General features: G+C 36.4%; 1 protein-coding gene across 2 annotated transcripts in view; it reads right to left on the bottom strand.

The window, feature by feature from the left end:
• Window positions 1–22,006, bottom strand: part of LOC150092421 (beta-1,4-mannosylglycolipid beta-1,3-N-acetylglucosaminyltransferase brn-like) — a 162,452-nt gene that overhangs the window by 18,940 nt on the left and 121,506 nt on the right. Inside the window, exon 1 of one of the 2 annotated variants that reach the window (XM_090414897.1) lies at window positions 5,854–5,987. The exons of the other annotated variant lie outside the window; for it this stretch is intronic. The gene's annotated coding sequence lies outside the window, so the exon portion shown is untranslated. Of the gene's footprint in view, window positions 1–5,853; window positions 5,988–22,006 lie in introns of those variants that run through there. 2 annotated transcript variants of the gene reach the window in all.

The raw sequence follows: 22,006 nt of genomic DNA on the forward strand, positions 1-22,006 counted from the left end.
AGTTCCTATTCATTCCTACTTACCAGACCTTAAGTCCTGTTATTTTAGATTTAAAATAAATATTTAAATAAGTCCTATTATTTACAGCTTGTCTTTAAAAAAAAAAAAAAAAAAAAAAAAAAAAAAAAAAAAAAAAAAAAAAATTATTTACCTGGAATAAAAATAAGGATATTATATCTAGTAACATAAAAAGAACCTCCATTAATACTGGAGTAAATCATTACTTTAGATAAAATAATATGTGAACTATAGACAAAAGTCTATGCTTAACCTTTTTCTGAACAGGTAAATTGAGATTATATGTTACAGACCAATTAGCCAATAAGGCTAAACAGGTTGACTGAGGCCTCTTTTTACCTCCTACTATCCTACTCTATCTTATATCATACTCCTCTTTTACTGTCTGCTGATCCTCAGCATGCTTTATTCTCCAAAGGCCAATGATGAGAGACATGAACTCCCATTCTACCTCAATAAAGGTCGAAACTAGTCTGGGTAGTGGCCCTTCCCTTAATGCATAACATTAGACATATCTGCAAGGAGATGCGTTTTGCATTATAGGAGATACTGAGACAGGAGTGTTGGTATCTTGCTCCACCTTTGCAACAAGTTGGCCTAGTGTTGTACCACCTTATCCCAGTCCTGAAGATACTTTCAGGTGCAAACTTTGTTTGCTCACCCTTGGATAAAGGATTAAACTAAATTTATTATACTCTAACCAAGTGAAAAATAAACTTTCAACAAAATAATCTGTCATAGCTTTTTTAGATCTTCAAAAAGCTTTTGACTCAATATGGCACGGAATCATGGAAAATTTTAGAACATTATGGTATAGAAAATTTATATGGACAGGAAATTTATATTTTTCTTAAAGAGGAAGACCACAAGTATACCGAAAATTTTGTGAATGAAGATTTTTTGGTAAAACTAGCATACTTATGTGATATATTTGAAAAGATGAATGCACTGAATCTCTCCCTGCAGGGATGCAACATGCACCTTTTAAAGTCGATTGAGAAAATTTCAGCTTTTATAAAAAAAACTAAAACTATGGAAAAGAAAAATGAATGAAGAGGGAGGCAAAGAATGTTTCCCTTTGTTGCAACTGTTTTTGACCTCCAATGGAGTTGATTTCTCTTGAGGTATGAAATGCATTTTTGAAGAACACTTATCACACTTTATCACCTGGTTTGAGAAATATTTTCAAAATAATATCGATAAAGTTGCATAGATTCAAGATCTATTTAATGCCAGTGCTCCATCTGAATTTACTGCTGCAGAAGAAAATAATCTTATTCAGTTGTCTTGCGACAAAACATTGAAAACAAAATTTAGCAGCATGGAATTAATTGAATTTTGGATATCAGTAAAAGAAGAATATCCCCTTCTGAATGAAAAAGCTCAGAGAATTTTAATTCGATTTGCGACTTCTTATTTGTGCAAAGCTGGATTTTCGGCGGTCGCGGTGATAAAAACTAAGTATCAATGAAATCAATGTGGAGAAGGAAATGAGGGTGGCTGTGTCCAGTTTGATTTCAAGATTTGAGAAAATGTGCGGTGATCAACAGGCTCATCCATCCCACTAATGATAATTAGTTGAATTTGTTCAATTACTTTTTTTTTGTGATCTTAAACATGTATTTTATTTATTTTTCCCTAACCCTTTAATTAAAAAAAAAATTTGCTATTTCACAAAGTGAACTTGTTAGAATTTGACATAGGGCACCTTGGGAAAACCTGGATTCAACAAGGGCGCCGAGAATCGAAAAAGTTTGGGAACCACTGGTATAGACAATAAAATCATTAGGATTAGTAAATCTCTTTATTTCTCATCTGATATGAGAATTGAAATTAAAAATGACAGCAGTGAACCATTCCGGGCAGAACGGGGGTAAGACAGGATGCATCTTGTCCCCTCTTCTTTTTAATTGTTTTCTGGAATGTGTCATAGATGAAGCTTTTCCTGAATATGACATTGGAATAGTAGTTGGAGAACTGAGAATAAACAACTTACGTTTTGCAGACGATATTGATCTTCTGGCAGAAAGTGAAAAGGAATTACAAGAGATAACCAATCGCGTTTTTGGAACATTAAAAAAATATGGATTACACATAAACCTGCAAAAAACAAAAACAATGATAACCTCAAAATCAGATATTGAACTCTTAAAGATACAAATTGACAATAAACAAATTGAGAATGTAAACAAGTTCACTTATCTAGGAAGCACGTTGAGTCAAGATGGTCGCTCAAAAATTGACATTAAACACCGAACTGCTAAAGCAACTGTGGTCCCACAGAAGTTAAAACCATTGTGGAGAGATAACAGAATAACAATCACAACCAAACTAAGACTAATTGACAAACTGGTGAATTCTATCCTCTTGTATAGTTGTGATGCCTGGACTTTGAGGGAAGATGAGAGGAGACTTCTGTCTTTTGAAATGAAAACTTACAGAAGACTTTTGAGAACTCCCTATACCGCTCACGAAACCAATGAAAATGTTCGAAAACCGATTGATTCAATAGACGGGGAAAAAAAAGGGAAAATATTATGACAGTCATCAGAAGAAGATAGATGAAATGGCTAGGTATGTGGAGAGGGCTAATGGCATTCCAAAGCAAGCACTAGAAGGAATCATTCTGGGATCAAGGGTTACGGGCCGACCTTGATTAAAATGGACTGATAACATCAAAAAAATGGACAAATTCCTCCCTTTCTCAACTGACATCAAGAACAAGAGACCGAGATGATTGGAGGAGGCTAACAAAGAATATCACCTACTAGCCGTTGGGGCACTCAACGGTCCATTTAGGACTACAGGAGATTTAATTATTTATTTTTATTTTATTTTTAATAAGTTAGGAAATTTAATGACCATTTTTAGTTACCTTACATTAGCTACTTAGGTGGTGCTTTTTCGAATTGTTAGTTATTGTTGATGATGCCTTTGATACTCAGGTGAAAATTATACTAATAAATAATATTGTACATGAGTTAATTCTGGTATTATAATTTATTTAAGTATGCCTATTCACGGTATTATTATTATTATTACCCAAGACTCCATGGAGTCAAAGACTCATCTAGGAGATATTTCTTTATTGAACCACAGAATTGGTCTTACTCTTGACTAGACTTTTTAAGTCTCAGCTCAGATGTAGTTCCAAGAACATGAAAGGAAGGTATGATAGTTCCATTGCATAAAGGTGGGTCAAAAACAGAAGCTGAAAACTAGAGACCTGTTACTAACTCAGGAGTCATGATTAAGATTTTGGAAACGTTGGTTAAAGCCAGAATTCAAGATAGGGTGGAAAATAATCTGATACTTTCAGGACAGCATGCTTTGTTAAGTGGAGGTCTTGCCTTGCCTTAGCAATTTACTTTGTTTCTATAATAAAGTAACTCTAGAGTTGGATAAAGTAAATGCCTATACTGTTATATTGTTGGATTTTGCATGCAGTATTCTGTCAAAAGAATTTGACAGAATACTGCATGTGAATCTGTTAAGTAAACTAAAGCAAATGGGAATGGATACTAGATTGTGCAATGGATAGAAAAGTGGTTGTCAGACAGGCATCAGAGAGAATTGTGAAGCATAGTCAAAGGTCAAGAAAGTGACAAGTGATATTTACAAGGCTCTGTTCTTGGTTCATTCTTATTTAATCTGCATATTAATGATATTGAAAACAACTTACAGAGTGATATCCAGTTATATGCTGATGATGCTAAGTTGGGAAGAACTGTGGTGCATAAAGATGTAGTGATACTGCAGAATGATTTGAATCGGCTGTCATTGTGGTCAAAGGATAATAGGTTTTTTTTTAATGTGGCAAAATGTAGTTATTCACTTAGAATTGAAAGGGTCTGCATATTCTCTTGATGGAGTTTCATTACTGGAAATTGATGAGGCCAGGAATCTGGGAGTTATGGCTGATAGAGAACTAAGTTCAGAGGTAATGGTGCAAAAATTTACAGTAGTTCAGAAGATCACTTGGATGTTTAAAAATATTCTGACTAATGGGAAGAGAATAGTTATTATTCCTCTTTATAAGACTCTGATATGTCCACATCTGGACTTGTGCTCAGATTTGGTCACCTGAGTTTCTTGGAGGTAGGAAAGTTGTTGAGAGGATTCAGAGGCAAGTAAACAAGAGGGTTGTGGGCCTGTGGAAAGTTCTATATGAGGATAGATTAAAGATTTGTGGTGAAAAAAATTGGCAGATGAAAGGAATAAAGGTGACATGATAGAAAATTCAAGAAAATTCATCAGTAAATGCTAAAAGGTTTTATAGAATGGAAGTAGGTGAACTTTTTCAGTACATGGCAGGTGGTGACAGAGCAACAGGTTATCATTGGAAGTTGAGTAAAGTTTTAGTTAGCAAGAATGCAATATCTAGATATTTTTTTTTGCCTATAAGGATGGTGAATGAGCAGAATGGGTTGCCTGAGGAGTTGTTAGTTCTTTGTCATTGAATCCATTTAAGGAGAGGTATGATAGGTACTTTGTTAATGATGGTTAGTTTCTTACTTCCATAGTGAAATTTTTGCATTGTGGGAGGTAAGATAGTATATTTTGAACCGTAATCAACATTTAACTATTTCACTGTATTTCAGCATTTGCCATTTCATTTGTACATTAACGATCCTATCATATCCTAATTTACGCTCACGCGTAGGCCTACACATTTTACTATGTAGGTATTCGGAACCGAAATCCTATGGAATAGGTTGGTTACTCCTTATTCCTGGAGGTGTTCTATGTCTGTAGAAGCGTGTGTTCATGAGATCGGTTTGCCTGTTCTGGGGGACAAAAAAAAACCCTACCTCCATATGAGACCGGCTAACTCAGTCGAAAGAGACTAGATAGCGTTTCCTCACATCACTGACAGGAATCGAACCCAGGTCTTTCCACCCAAAGGGCTTCATCTATACTAAGCTATGGAGGCTCACATTAACGATACAGGGATAATTGAGAAGTATCCAACTGTTTACAGATTATGCAAAATTGGGGAGGGCAATAGGTAATAAAGGTGATATAGAGATAAATTAAAGATACCAAGAAATTATATACTTGGTTTAATCTTTTATCCAAGTGTAAACACACAAAGTTTGCGCCTGAAGTATTTTCATGATTGGGGCAACTCGTATTAAAAGTGGTATGACTTCACATCACTTGCCTTAGTATCCCATAATGCAAAGCACATCTCCTTGAGGAGATGTATAATGCTATACATTATATTATGGGAAGGGTTACTACACAGACCAGTTTCGACCTTTATTGAGATCTCATCAGTGGAAGCCAGACCCAGAGGTGATACCAAGGTTGAAATAATGCAGAAGTCACATTTTCATATACGAGTTGCCAAAAGGTGTTACACCTTATTATTAAAATACTCCGGATTAGAGATCCTGCATGATCGCCATCTCTTTGGTTGGTTCTATCCAATTCTGAGGTAAAAGGGCGACGCTTTCTGCAATTACACCAACTAAACATAGGTAGGAAAACGTTTCCAGGCTGTCTCGAGAAATCAATGTTTTGCGATTCCACATCATATTAAATTTTAACGCATCCAACTAACACTGACTGCCTAGGCTTATTACATTTACTACATTATTACACTTACTGCTCCTCGGTAGGCATTTGCTGGGCTATTATACTGAAGGGGTATTATTTTGAGGAGAAAAGATAGGAGAAATAACTCTTGATCTTCTTCTGCTTGCTTCATAATTCCGATAACTTTCATGCATGTTACTTTCAGGATACAAGCATGGTATGCAAATAATATACTCAATAATTCAAACAAAATGAATACTATGTTTCTACTAAAAAAAAAAAAAACGAACTTACAAAAGAATTCTTGACGATAAAACATGCGATCACATATAATAGCGAAAGTTGTTTGCAATACGGTGGTAATCATTATTTGCTACTCTATAACAAAACCCATTTTGCTATTCTACAGATAGACACATTACACTCTTGTTAACCTTACTTCGTCTGAGGTACCGAAGTCATACAAATTTAGTACTACCATTTCCAATAGATGGCGCCCTATGCTCCCACAATACCTCTGGTGGAAGCAGACGGATTTTTAACGACGATCAGTGAAAGGTTTCTAGCAAACTGGTTGCAGTAAACGAATCAAATTCTCCTTCTCAGGAAGAAGTAGTCATTTCCCGAATGCAGGAAAAGACTATGGCATCTCAAGACAGAAGTAAGAATATGTTTTATTACAATATACTTGTTATAAAGATAGCTTTGTTTTCTACTGGATTTATTTTCATAATCAAGGCATGAAGTTCAGGTTCAGTGACCGCTACTTCAAGAGGCTGATGTCCTTAAAGCTCCAACTGCGGATGGGTGGTTCTATTTCTAACCATAGGGGGTTGCTTATAATGGATGTCTTTTATTATAGTAGAAATGTTTTCTTGCTAGAAAGTGTTATTTAATTATTCACTCAAAGATACGAACGAATTACATTTAATGAAAAGTATTTATAGAAATAATCTGATAATATTAGTTGGTGAAGAATGGTGCACCTTTATAAAATTAACGCGGTATGCATAAAGGATTATCTTTTGCTTTTTTTTTTTTATTTATCAGCATGCAGACTTTATATGCTTTTGTTGTTTAAAAAGTTTTGGAGCTGTATGTTATATTATATATGAATTTAATATAATGTGGTTTTTTCTCCGACTGATTCAGTCTTAAGGATACTGTGCACAGCTTGCAGAGAGATATTCAAATATTTATGAGGCGAAGTTGAGGGTGATGTATTGATGCACATCTGAATGATTGTAATATACTGTGTGGGCAGAAAAGTAATGAAATCAGTTCAAAAATGAAAAGATTTTGCACTTTGCAACCTGATCAACGTAAAGCTTTGTGTGCCTGCTATGAGAGGTAGTATACAACCTCCTTTGGCAGCAAGACAATATAACAAGCATGGAGTCGAAAATCATGGGACATTATTATTATTATTCGGGACACCTCCAAGGAGTCTGAAGACTCATCGCGACTCATGACATATTGCAGAACAGGTGAAAACAACATAAAAGAGTGTGCTGCAGTAATAAGATACATTTGACAAGTGGAGATAAGGAAGTCATTATTGTATAAGACTTGAACACAGACCACCTTTAGGTTAGTGGTCATTGGATTTTGAGGACTGGAAAATGTTCAGAGGTGAGTAAAAAAAGTAATATTGGGATCTCATTGATAAGGATAGCATTAGGATCCTGGGATTTCATTGGTAATGATAGCATTAGGGAAAGTGATTTGAATAGCTTGTTAAAAAGAAAAGGTGACATGATAAAGCATAATTTGTGAGAGGAACAAACTTACATTTAGAAATGATAGTTTTTCAGAGGATTAAAAGGGGGAATAAATTCATAATAACATTCATCTGCTGAAAGACAAATTTTAAAAAAGTGAATCATTCTAGCCAAAATTCTAAGAATTATCTCTAAATAAAATCACTATATATTTGTGATTGATATGAATATTCAAACTGTGCAGAACTCCTCTTTATTTAAATTCACTAAAGCAGTTCATTGCACTTTCTTTAGTGTTTGGAATGCTACAGCATTGTAAGTGGTATAATAAATATGCCATAAGACTTTGGAATGGGAATCTCAAAACATAGGTCCAATAAAAGTTCTTGAACACTCACTATAAGTTTTTTTTTGTTTGTTTGTTTGTTTTGCAGGTGCATCTGAAATCTTATTCATACTACTGGTGACATAACTGCATGATTTGATCCTGCCTTTCTGAAATAGCTTTTTGATGTATCCCTTTGAGGAATGTCTGTAGTCTACTGAGTTCTTTATTCCTCCCCATTGTTTCACATTATGGAGTTGTGAAGTATTCATAGCTATGCTTCTGTATATTCCCTTTTAAATCTTAAGTTTTTATTATTAAGCTCTATTAGCTGATGTTTTGACTTTCATATTAATGTCATCATCAAGAGTGTCATCATTCATATATATGTGTACAAACAGACAAACTACATTACAATCCAGAGTATCACTAATTTGTTTTACCATTCATTATACTAGGTTTGGTTTCTGGTGGAGAAACCAAATCTAGTAGGATAAAAACACTACATCAAAGCTAGCCCTGTTTTTTATATGCTAGATCAATTACAGTCAGCCTGGATTGTTCTGGTGGAGGTCTAGCTATACTCCCACAGACCAAATACATTAAATATAAAGAAATCATATCAACTACAAACAGCAGTATAAATAGTAACACAGAGGCTCAAACAGTCAAGATATTTCTACCAAAATGCATTATTACAATAGTTGATGCATATCACCCAGATAACACAGATATAAATACAGAACTACTCCAATAACTAAGTCAAACAACGTCAGATACAAAGATCTTTCTAGGAGATCTAAATTCCAAAAACTCAACTTGGTACTCCCCACAACTAGATTGGAAAGGAGCACAAATAGAAGACATAATTGATTATCTAAACCTTGTGATCATAAAAAGCAAGCAAAATAACATGTTTGTCAAAAACAACAGGCACAGAATCAGCATCAGACATCACAGCAGTAGATTATGAAACTGCGAGTCTTACCCAGTGGAAAATACTAAAGAATGCCATCAGCGATCATAGATTTATTATCACAACCATTAATTTGCAGTTAGACAAAAAACTACAAAGAGATCTTGGAACTTCAGAAAAGCAAATTGGCCTAAATACACACAACTATTAGAAACATATTGCACTAGCACATCCGCTAGTAAAGAACTTGATCAGCAACTACTAGAACTAACTGACAACATACTGAGAGCCAAAAAATTCAATTCCCAGAGGACTCAGAAAAAACAATTTGGTTCCATTTTGGAAAGATCATAATATCCTATGATTACCGAAAGAGATATTATCAGCGAACAGTTAAAACAAAATAATACAGAAGACAACAGAAAGAAGTTAATAGAATTAACTCAAAACATAGAAGATGAAATTTCTAACTGCAAGCAAAATAAGTGGGAAGAATTCTGCAATAGACTAGATCCAAGAAAAGACTCACAACTGGAACATCATCAAATTATTAAACAACACAACACTTTTGGATACTGATCACTCTTCAAACACAGTCTCCTCAGGAACTAATACAGCAGCAACAACAAAAAACAGATGGCAAATTTACTAGCCAAACATTATTCCAATGTAAGTCAGCTGTAATACAACAAAGACAAAAAAAAGTGCAGGAAAATTGCAAAACAGTACCATCCAGAACCTATCCTTCTGAAGAGATCTTTACTCAGGACCTCACAATGACAGAATTAGAAACAGCAATTAGTCAAATTGACCTTGACAAATCACCCAGAATTGATCTTATCTTTGGACATATGATTAAAAATATGCAGAAAAATAGCCAAAAATTGCCTTCTGAAGATATTTAAACTACCAAAAATCTGGAAAACATGTCATTATACCCTTACTAAAACCTAACAAAAACCCTAGTGACTGGAAAAGCTACAGTAGCTCTGACTAGCACTCTCTGTAAACTAAACGAAAGAATAATACCATACCAGACTTATGAATTGGCTCTTAGAAAACAACAAGCTCACTTCTACCAAACTGCATACAGGTCTCAACACAGTACAGAAGATCAATTATTTTATCTTTGCCAATCAGTCATAGATGGCTTTTAAGAAAAACCACCAAAGAAGATGACAGCAATATTCATGGATCTCACAGCTGCCTATGATTGTGTCTGGAGACAAAAATTAATAAAAATTGCATACGATACAGGAATAAGGGGAATGCGTTAATTTGGATTTCAGATTTCACGAAAGGAAGAAAAATTAAAGTAAAAGTTAATGGAATTTATTCCAGCATGCATCGAACTTGGACTGGAGTCCCACAAGGTTCTGTTTTAAGCCCACTCCTATTTCTCATCTATATGAACAATATCCATCCTTACATAATAAATGACATAAAAATTGCATGCTATGCGGATGATATAGCATTTTGGCACACAAGCAGTAATCCTCAACAATCCGAAAAAGTCCTAAATACAGGTGTCCCTCGCTTTATACAATTAATTGGTTTTATGAAATAATCGCTTAACACGAAATCGCGTAAAGTGAGTTGAATTTAGCATGGGTGAGATAGGGATTTCTTCAGAAGGATAAAAAAAATGAAACCTTTTACACCTGTGAGCAAAAGAAATTTTAATGAATGAATTATTTAAACTTATAAACAAAACACAAATTTTAATGAATGAATGGCTGGATGAATGAATTTAATTAATACAATGTCATAAACACCTAAACACTACATACTTCTGATAGTCTTCAATCGGATAATGAATGGACTGGGTCTGGTGAGTCTAGATCATCACTCTCTTGAAGTCCCTGGGATGACAGGCTGATGATCTTTAACTTTTTTAAGAAACAGTCGAGACTCGGCTGACGGGCAGCATTCTTCCTCTCTCTCTATAAAGTTCTTTGTAGCAAATCAAAGAATTCTGAATTTCTCTCGCAACTTTGGTGCTTCTAGTCTCATTAGGATCATTTTCTTCAATTATTCTGATGGCACTGTCAATGTGTTTAAAAAAATTCAGTTCTCAGCAGCAACAACATCAGCTCCCGCAGCCTTGCCAGTCAGCTTGAGATTATGGAATCCATGTTGCGCCTTGAAATGTTCAAACCACCCAGCACTTGCATCAAAAGATTGTACTTTAGGATCAGGATCTGTTGCATTCAAATCATCAAACAAACTTTTCACTTTAGTCTGGATAATCAAGGTGGATAACGGAACAGCATGTTGATTTTCATATTCAATTCATTGGGCCAACATCTTTCCAATTTCTCCATAATTGGTGCCCTCAACTGTGTTATCTTAGTTGTCGACATTCTTGTCGCACTTTTACAACTTTCTTTTATTTTCTCTGCTTGATTTCTTATTGTTCTTAAAGTTGATTCTGAAATTCCTGTGGCTTTGACTACGTCCACTGTGTGCTCATTATGTTCATACCTCTTTCATCATCATCAAATTCCTGCCATGTACCCTCAAGGGGTGTACAGGATATGGCAGTACTACATGAAAAAATTATATCATTACTAACTTCCTATCTACAATTTTCCTCCAAATCAGTCTGTTACTTGTCAAGACTCCAACATTATCAGATCTTATATTTCTATCATCTAAGGCACTTTGTACCGTATCAATCCACCTATATCTTGGTCTTCCTCTGGGTCGTTTTCCTGCCAACCTGGAAGAGAACAACTGTTTTGCTAATCTTTCCTCTCCCAGTCTATTTAAGTGACCATACCACCTGAGATTAGCTCTGATAACACATTCCTGGATGCTGACAATGTCAAGTTCTTTCCTAATATCCTCATTTTTAATATGATATTGCCATTGATGCCATCTGTTCACGCCTCTAATCTTTCTCAGGACTCTCATATCTGCGGTCTCTAGTCTTTGGTCAAGTGTTTTATTCTGACCCAGCTCTCAGAACCATAAGTTAAAACTGGTTTGAACACTGTCTTGTATACAGCTAATTTAGTGTTCCGACTAATTTCTCTCTTATTCCATATGAATTTATTCAATTGACTTCCCACCATACCAGCTTTGCTGATTCTGTTGTCTATTTCTATATTTAGTTTACCATCTTCAGTAAAAATTGTGCCTAAGTAGCTGAAATGTTTTACTTGTTCCACAGGTTCTCCATTCACAACACAGTTGATATTTTCAATGATTCTGCCTATTTTCATTGTCTTTGTCTTTTTATTGCTGACCTTCATACCATGTCTATTACAACAGCTATTCAATTTAGTCAGAGAATCTTGCAGACTTGTAGCGGATTTATTTAGAAGTATAACATCATCCACATAAAGCAAAGAGCTGACATTAACATCTCCAATTTTGATATCAGGTTTAATACCACATTCCTTCATAATGTGATCCATATAGATAATGAATAACAGAGGGGATAATGTACATCCTTGTCTCACACCAGATTTAACATTAAACCATCTTCCTGTACTTCCTTCAATTCTAACTGCTGACTCACAACTCAAATAAAGACTAAGTATTGCTTGATATAATATCGTTATCGTTAATGAACAAAATAAACAGCAGTGGTCCAAGAACAGAACCCTGCGGCACACCACGAGTCACAGGCTGTCTTTTGGACTCTACTCCTGAATAAACTACTCTTTGATATCTCTCCATCAACCACCCACCTATCCATCTCACCAACCCTATATCCATTCTCATATGTTGTAGTTTACGGATTAGAATTCTATGTGGTATTCTGTCAAATGCCTTTGTCAGTCCAGAAGTATCACTGTAAACCCATTACCCTTATCCAGTTGAGCTGTCACTGTATTATAAAACTTGAGCAAGTTACTGAGGCATGATCTACCATTCACAAAGCCATGCTGTCCCCCGTACAGTATCTCATTTTCATCAATCCATTCCTGTATTTTTCCCTTGACTACTTTCTCCAAGACCTTGACACCTGACGACTTGATGACTCCTGATATGCTGATCGGTCGGTAATTTGCAACCGTTTGCAACTCCTTACCATCGTCTTTCCTTAAAATCATTTTGCCGTGTACAGTTTTTTTTCTTGCTTGCAGCATATTGAAAGAACTCTTTCAATATGCTCCATGCCCTATCGACATCCAGCCCTTGCAGTCGTATATGCCATGGCACAGATCCAAGCAATCTTCTAAGCTTGTCATACTTGCCAGCATGGTAATTCCACATATACCCTGTCTTAATCGAAAATTCCACACCTTTAGCCACCTCTCAGGTCAAGACCTTATGATCACTCTCACCAACAGGTGGCAACATGGTCATATTCATTATAGTCAAATTCTCAGATGCTATTACCAGGTCAAGCACTCTCACACCCTTAGTATTTTCAATTACATGCTGTCTCAGATAGTTATCCCCTAATAATTGAATAAAATCCATTTCCTTCCTCACATGTGTCCTCTCCTCCTTCCAATCAATGTTACCATAGTTGAAATCCCTATAATAATTACCCTCCTTCCACTCATTTCATCAATTTGTTTATGCATACTATCTCCACTATCTATTCCATCGCCTGGTCTATAGCAGCACCCAACTGTATATTTTATTCTGCCAGTCTCAGTCTCATACCAAATAGCCTCAAATGAGCTCTTTTCACTATCCTGTGATATAACTTCAATTCTCCTTGGCTGCAGTTCATCAGCTATCATCAATAACACCCCTCCCCCCATTTTCTTCTCTCTGTCCCTCCTAAACACGCTATAACCTACACATTCTATCCCACTAACTACATCTTCTGTCAGCCATGTTTCACTAATGCCAATAACCTTTTCCCAGGAAGAGCCGACCAAGGCCAAAAATTCTTCCTTCTTGTTCCTAATACTCCTAGCATTAGTATACATGAAATGCAGTGATCCCTTTGTCCACCCCTATCTTGATGCATCATTCTAACTATCCCATTCTGATTTTTTGTCCTTAGTACTGGCTCAGGTACATTATATACATTTTTACACTCAACTGTCTCACTGATGTCCGTATATTCACCCCCCCCCCCTTGGTAATTCTAGTTTCCCTGGTTCTGCACATCCATTTTCACTTCATTCCGCAACACTTTTTCCAGTCTCCGCACACCAAATGCATTCAAATGCAGGCCATCCATCTTGTATAAATCCTTTCACCCATCAAACTCATTCCATACGTCCACGAATTCCACACCACACCATCTGCATAACCTGCGAATAATGTCATTTGAGATTATGGCCCTCCTTCTAAACTCCTCTTTGTCATACCGTGGCAACAGACTCACCATTCTAACTCTGTCACTCTTTTCTTTCGCTACCTTTAACAATACTTTGAACAATAGTTGCCTTGACTTGCACTACTTTGAGGGTCAGCTAGACTTCAAATACGTGCAGGCACAAAGTTGACTTGTTTGTCTGTTTGCTTACTTGGGAAATGGAGTAAAACCAGGTTTAAAATAGCTTGGTATCTTTAACACACACACACACATATATCTTTAACACACACACACACATATATCTTTAACACACACACACACATATATCTTTAACACACACACACACATATATCTTTAACACACACACACACATATATCTTTAACACACACACACACATATATCTTTAACACACACACACACACATATCTTTAACACACACACACACACATATATCTTTAACACACACACACACACACACATATATCTTTAACACACACACACACACATATATCTTTAACACACACACACACATATATCTTTAACACACACACACACACATATATCTTTAACACACACACACACACATATATCTTTAACACACACACACACACATATATCTTTAACACACACACACACACACATACAGGGTGTTCGGGATAAATTTGACATATTTATAATTAATTATATTTTTCCGTAAGTTACATGTATTAACACACACTTCTCTTCATTTAAAAGTTTGGACCCTTCTTCATTCATATACAAGATGTCAGAAAGGATGGATAGCTGGAACCCACCTGAATCATGGAAGAGAATAACTTGTATCATGATGATTCGTGCCCGCCATCAAAATAAGGATATTACGACTGCTGCCCAATGCTCCCTGAATACAGTAAAAACAATCAGGCATGAACTAGAGACTTGCAATGGTGACTACGAGGATGTAGCAAGAAGAAAGATCCCTAGCAGACGATCTGATTGCGTTCGTACAGCAGAATTCCTCGCAAATCTGCAGGAACAGGTGTTGAAGAACCCTGGCATTGGAATTCGGGCTTTGTTCGTGGAGTTGCTAACTGTAGTCAAGCCCTGGATAACAAGGGTAGCCAATGGTAGGCCGTATGTATGGCAGCAGGATTCGGCCCCTTGCCACACCTCTGGGAAAAGTCAAAAATGGTTGTCTGAAAATTTCTACGACTTCACCAGTCCAAATGTTTGGCCTCCAAACTCCCCAGACCTTAACCCCATGGATTATTTTGTATGGGGCGCAGTTGAAAAAGACACCAATCGCACTTCCAGTAATACAAAAGCCCAGTTAATGGATAAAATTAAAACAGTTTTTGCGGCCCTTCCCAGGGAGACTGTAGCATCAGCTTGTTCGAGGTTCTGAAGCAGAATTGAAGCTGTGATCGATGCTAATGGTGGTTATTTTGAGTAAATCTTGTTGATAGTATTGTAATTAACTCTGCCTGTAATGTTTTTTTGTCAATTCATTAAATTTAATAGATACAAAGAAGATTTTCTTTTTCCTTACGAAACTGTCAAATTTATCCCGAACACCCTGTATATCTTTAACACACACACACATATATCTTTTAACACACACACACACACATATATCTTTTAACACACACACACACACACACATATATCTTTTAACACACACACACACACACATATATCTTTTAACACACACACACACACACATATCTTTTAACACACACACACACACATATATCTTTTAACACACACACACACACATATATCTTTTAACACACACACACACACATATATCTTTTAACACACACACACACACATATATCTTTTAACACACACACACACACATATATCTTTAACACACACACACACACATATATCTTTAACACACACACACACACATATATCTTTAACACACACACACACACATATATCTTTAACACACACACACACACATATATCTTTAACACACACACACACACACATATATCTTTAACACACACACACACACATATATCTTTAACACACACACACACACATATATCTTTAACACACACACACACACATATATATCTTTAACACACACACACACACATATATATCTTTAACACACACACACACACATATATATCTTTAACACACACACACACATATATATCTTTAACACACACACACACACATATATCTTTAACACACACACACACATATATATCTTTAACACACACACACACACATATATATCTTTAACACACACACACACACATATATATCTTTAACACACACACACACACATATATATCTTTTAACACACACACACACATATATATCTTTTAACACACACACATATATCTTTAACACACACACACACATATATATCTTTAACACACACACACACACATATATCTTTAACACACACACACACACATATATCTTTAACACACACACACACACATATATATCTTTAACACACACACACACACACATATATATCTTTAACACACACACACACACATATATATCTTTAACACACACACACACACACATATATATCTTTAACACACACACACACACATATATATCTTTAACACACACACACACACATATATATCTTTAACACACACACACACACATATATATCTTTAACACACACACACACACATATATATCTTTAACACACACACACACACATATATATCTTTAACACACACACACACACATATATATCTTTAACACACACACACACACATATATATCTTTAACACACACACACACACATATATATCTTTAACACACACACACACATATATATCTTTTAACACACACACACACACATATATATCTTTTAACACACACACACACACATATCTTTAACACACACACACACACATATATATCTTTTAACACACACACACACACACATATATATCTTTTAACACACACACACATATATCTTTTAACACACACACACACATATACAGGGTGTTCGGGATAAGTTTGACATTTATAATTAATTATATTTTTCCGTAAGTTACATGTATTAACACACACTTCTCTTCATTTAAAAGCTTGGACCCTTCTTCATTCATATACAAGATGTCAGAAAGGATGGATAGCTGGAACCCACCTGAATCATGGGAGAGAATAACTTGTATCATGATGATTCGTGCCCGCCATCAAAATAAGGATATTACGACTGCTGCCCAATGCTCCCTGAATACAGTAAAAACAATCAGGCATGAACTAGAGACTTGCAATGGTGACTACGAGGATGTAGCAAGAAGAAAGATCCCTAGCAGACGATCTGATTGCGTTCGTACAGCAGAATTCCTCGCAAATCTGCAGGAACAGGTGTTGAAGAACCCTGGCATTGGAATTCGGGCTTTGTTCGTGGAGTTGCTAACTGTAGTCAAGCCCTGGATAACAAGGGTAGCCAATGGTAGGCCGTATGTATGGCAGCAGGATTCGGCCCCTTGCCACACCTCTGGGAAAAGTCAAAAATGGTTGTCTGAAAATTTCTACGACTTCACCAGTCCAAATGTTTGGCCTCCAAACTCCCCAGACCTTAACCCCATGGATTATTTTGTATGGGGCGCAGTTGAAAAAGACACCAATCGCACTTCCAGTAATACAAAAGCCCAGTTAATGGATAAAATTAAAACAGTTTTTGCGGCCCTTCCCAGGGAGACTGTAGCATCAGCTTGTTCGAGGTTCCGAAGCAGAATTGAAGCTGTGATCGATGCTAATGGTGGTTATTTTGAGTAAATCTTGTTGATAGTATTGTAATTAACTCTGCCTGTAATGTTTTTTTGTCAATTCATTAAATTTAATAGATACAAAGAAGATTTTCTTTTTCCTTACGAAACTGTCAAATTTATCCCGAACACCCTGTATATCTTTTAACACACACACACACACACACATATATATCTTTTAACACACACACACACACACACACACACACACACATATATCTTTTAACACACACACACACACACACATATATATCTTTTAACACACACACATATATATCTTTTAACACACACACACACACACACACACACACACACACACACACACACACATATATATCTTTTAACACACACACACACACACATATATCTTTTAACACACACACACACACATATATCTTTAACACACACACACACACACATATATCTTTAACACACACACACACACACACACACATATATATCTTTAACACACACACACACACACATCTTTAACACACACACACACACATATCTTTAACACACACACACACACACACACACACATATATATACCCACACACGAAATACAGAACCTGTAGCAAACAGATGCCATGTGAGGACAGGGTCAGGAGGAATACAGGATATCAACAGATTATGCAGAATTAAGGTATAAGGAATGAATGATGACTAGGCTTAGCAGGTACAGTGCAAGGATGCTGAGCAGCTGTAGTACAAGTTCCTGCAGATCTGGCAGAAATATGAGGCATAATGGATGCTGGTTCTGCTAAACAATGGCTATGGAAATATCTGTTGAAGAGACACAACTCATCTTTTATTGAAAAGTGGCTGAAGAGAGTGTGCAAGAGAAATTTCATTTATCACTGGACTGCCCTTTTCCGAATAGCATCAAAATTTTTATGGAGGTCCTAGGTGCACCACCCCTACACGAAAGCAGTATTCCAATGTTGGGCGGATTTAGGATTTGTACAGAGTTAAACTGTTAAAGTTCCATCTCAACTGGAAAAACGATGCTAAGTTTTTTGGAAGCTGTTGATGCCATAGAAGTGATATGATTGTGCCAGGAATGAGTTCGGAGTAAGAGTCAGTCTAAGAATAGATATTTGGTCTTGACTGTTGGGCTCAACATTATCAAACATTAATGGAAAGGATCTGAGGGCTTTTTTCTGGGAAAACAAGCAAAATTGAGTTTTGGAAACATTGAATTTGTCCAGGTTGCCTTCACCCCAATCAATAATACTGTGAATGTTGTCGTTCAGGGCACTTATTATAGATGATCTTGAAGCTGGAGATGTTTAAGCTCTGCAAGGGCTATCATATGAGTAGGCCTAGTGGAGAGTGCTATCATTAGCAAAACTATGAATACTGTTTGCAGTCAAAGATAGCAGCATTGACAGGAAAGTCTGATGATAGAACACTGCCATCATTACATGTAGGTACCGATCTGAGATAAAACTGGCAACCCATTTACACAAAGACAGTGTGAATGATGATAACTTGTTAAGAAGCCTTTGATTGTGCAGACCCTATCAAAACCTTGGAGATGTCATGAGCAACATCACAGGTTTCTCCAAAGGTTTCCATGAAATGTGTCCAAAAGTGCATGGTGTAGACCAGGAGATCTTCTGTGGATCTCAAGTGGGGAAATCGACATTCGTGATCACTAATGAGATAGCAGTTCTCAAAGTGCTGAAGAAGCTGACTGTCAATTATGTTCTCCATTACTTGAGACAAAACTAATGTAAGTGCAATAGGTTGACAGCCTGATGGTAAACATTTATTTCTTTTTTTGAGAACTGGTTATATATAAGCTTTCTTCCTTACTGAAGAGTGGATGCCACCTGAGTACAGTTGAGTTATTAGATGATAGAAAATGGGTGTTAGTTCAGGACTGGCTACCTTTGTGATACAAGTTATTCAAGATTCTTCTGATGTCTCTCTGGAGGAAGGTCACAGAAGGCATGAGATTCAATGTTCTAGGCACAAAAGGAGGTAATTCTTGGTAATTCTAGGCAGGAAAAGAGGTAATATGATTGTGCCAGAAATGACTTCGGAGTAAGAGCAGTCCGAGAAGAGAGATTTGGTCTTGATTGTTGGGCTCAACATTATCAAACGTAAATGGAAAAGATCTGAGGTCTTTTTTCTGGGAAAACAAGCATCTGTGTGAGAGTTGGAAGAGAAGAATGAAGCCCAGACATCAGACTTGTCTTTAGGTGATGTTTCAATGCTGCCGTTAGGGTGACATATAGGAGGAAGCAGAGATAGATAAGCATTGCGCCCAACAATGCCAATGTAACATATGCTAACTGGTTGTAGTTTGACAAACACTCAATAATAATAATAAGCTTTTAAGTAATGATCAGTATTCATTATCTTTTCCTTTATTAATTTACAAATACATTCATTTAGTAAATATACATATATATATCCTAAACATTACATTCTTTAGAAAATTATATTGCATTCTACTTTTAATGTTTTTTTTTTTTTTAAATTAAGATATGAAACACTTTTGCCCTCTTCTATGCATCAGTATTAAGAGGAATCTCTCTTTCTCGCTGTGATTTTCTTGAAAGATGTTTTTTTTTTTAAACAAAATGAATATCAATACCATTTTTTTCAATAATAATAACTGTTATTTTACAAAGACCTTTCCCCTGTACAAAAGTGGTCACAAAACCTATAACACAACAGTGCTATGGGTAGGTTTTGTGTGCATGTGGTGAAGGATAGAGAAAGAAGAGAAACTGATCTTGAAAATAAAATATGAGAACATTATCAGAAGAGTGAATTAGAATCTTTCTTGCATGTAATAAAACACTAGGGTGTGTTTTACAAATATTGCAGTTAACTAAGTTGCATTCCTACCACTTGAGAATGGTGAGATGATATTTAAAATATTTGCTTATGGAAGATCTTGAAGCTTCAACTATTTGAGTTCCAGAGGGTTTCTCAAATGAAGTAGAAAAATGGAGACTACTGCAGTCTGCAAAACTATGAAGAGGATTTGAAATTAGAAAGAAAAATGTCATTGATATCTAGGGGGAAATTTTTTTTGTGAGAGAGTAGAGAATTCTTGATACTTGAGCATTGCTGAAGAAACTGTATGATATCAGTCCGCCAAGACAAGCAATGAACGAGAGAAAACTGCATCTCTGCCATAAGATAACAATGCCAAACACAAACTGCTGGGAAATGTTAGTGATGTTAGATAGACTGCATGAGTTTTTCAAATCTTTATATGGTTTGTGTCCAACAGTAGGTAAAGTTAGCAAGGAGACATGCTGTCAGTGGCATACCCAGAGGGGGGGGGCAAGGATTCCCCCCCCCCCCAAAAAAAAAAGGAAAGGAAAAAATATGCTAGAAAATTTTCCAAAACTCTTTTCCTAATTAAAATTTATTTTTTTAAACTTGTGTCATGTCTTCTATTTCTATACTACTTATGAATTAGCGGTCATTGCAGGTGCTCAGTCATAGGTCGTATTTATTATTATTATTGTTCTGGGAGTCGACAGACTCATCGAGGGAGGCCCTAACATCATGTCTGGAACAACTATTCAACATTTACACAGTATCTATCATATCTTGCCTTGAACTCATTCACGATCGTAGCACCCACAACAGACTCTGGAAGCTTATTCCACTCATTCACCACTCTCCAAGTAAAAAACCTAGCTCTAACACCCTTGTCAACCACGCTCTTGCCCAGCTTCCATGCATGGCCCCTAGTCCTCCCACCACCAGTCGTATTTTCAAAAATATCTTCTGGATCAATCTTATAGAAACCCTTCAGTAATTTGAATGTCTCAATCATATCACCCCTCCTTCGCCTATCGTCCAATTTCTGCAACCCACAAATCCTCAACCTATTCTCATAAGGTTCATTCCACAGACCTGCTATCATCTTGGTCACTCGTCTCTGGATCCTCTCCACTTTCTCCCCATCACGAAGAAACCCTGGTGCCCATAACTGGGCACAGAAGTCCAGATGGGGTCTTATCAAGGCGTGATACAGAGGAACAACAACTTGCTTCTCTGTGCATGTTAAAGTATTTTTCATAAGCCAAGTGATTTGGTGAGCTGTTTTAGTTACTTTTGCAATGTGTCCCCTAAACTTCAACTCCCTATCCACCAGCACTCCCAAATCCCTGGCCTCATCAATCTCCTGGAGTACGGTTCCACCTATGCGATATACTGCTGCTATTCTTTTCACCCCAAAGTGCATAACCTTACACTTTGCCACATTAAACTGACATCCATTTTTCCTAGCCCAGTCCTCCAAGCTATCCAAATCATCCTGTAAAATTTTGACATCCTGTGCACTCACAATTGCTCTACCCAACTTTGCATCATCAGCAAACAAGTGAACACTTCCTCTCAAATCCTTTCCAGTATCATTGATAAACAAATTGAAAAGCAGTGGTCCAAGAACAGAGCCCTGCGGCACTCCACTAGTCACATGACGTCTTTTTGACTCCACTCCTGAATAAACCACTCTCTGGTATCTCTCC

Source organism: Typopeltis vanoorti, chromosome 26 (genome assembly GCF_054136105.1).
Source record: "Typopeltis vanoorti isolate ZY-2024b chromosome 26, IOZ_Tvanoo_1.0, whole genome shotgun sequence".
In the NCBI taxonomy this organism is placed as follows: Eukaryota; Metazoa; Arthropoda; class Arachnida; order Uropygi; family Thelyphonidae; genus Typopeltis; species Typopeltis vanoorti.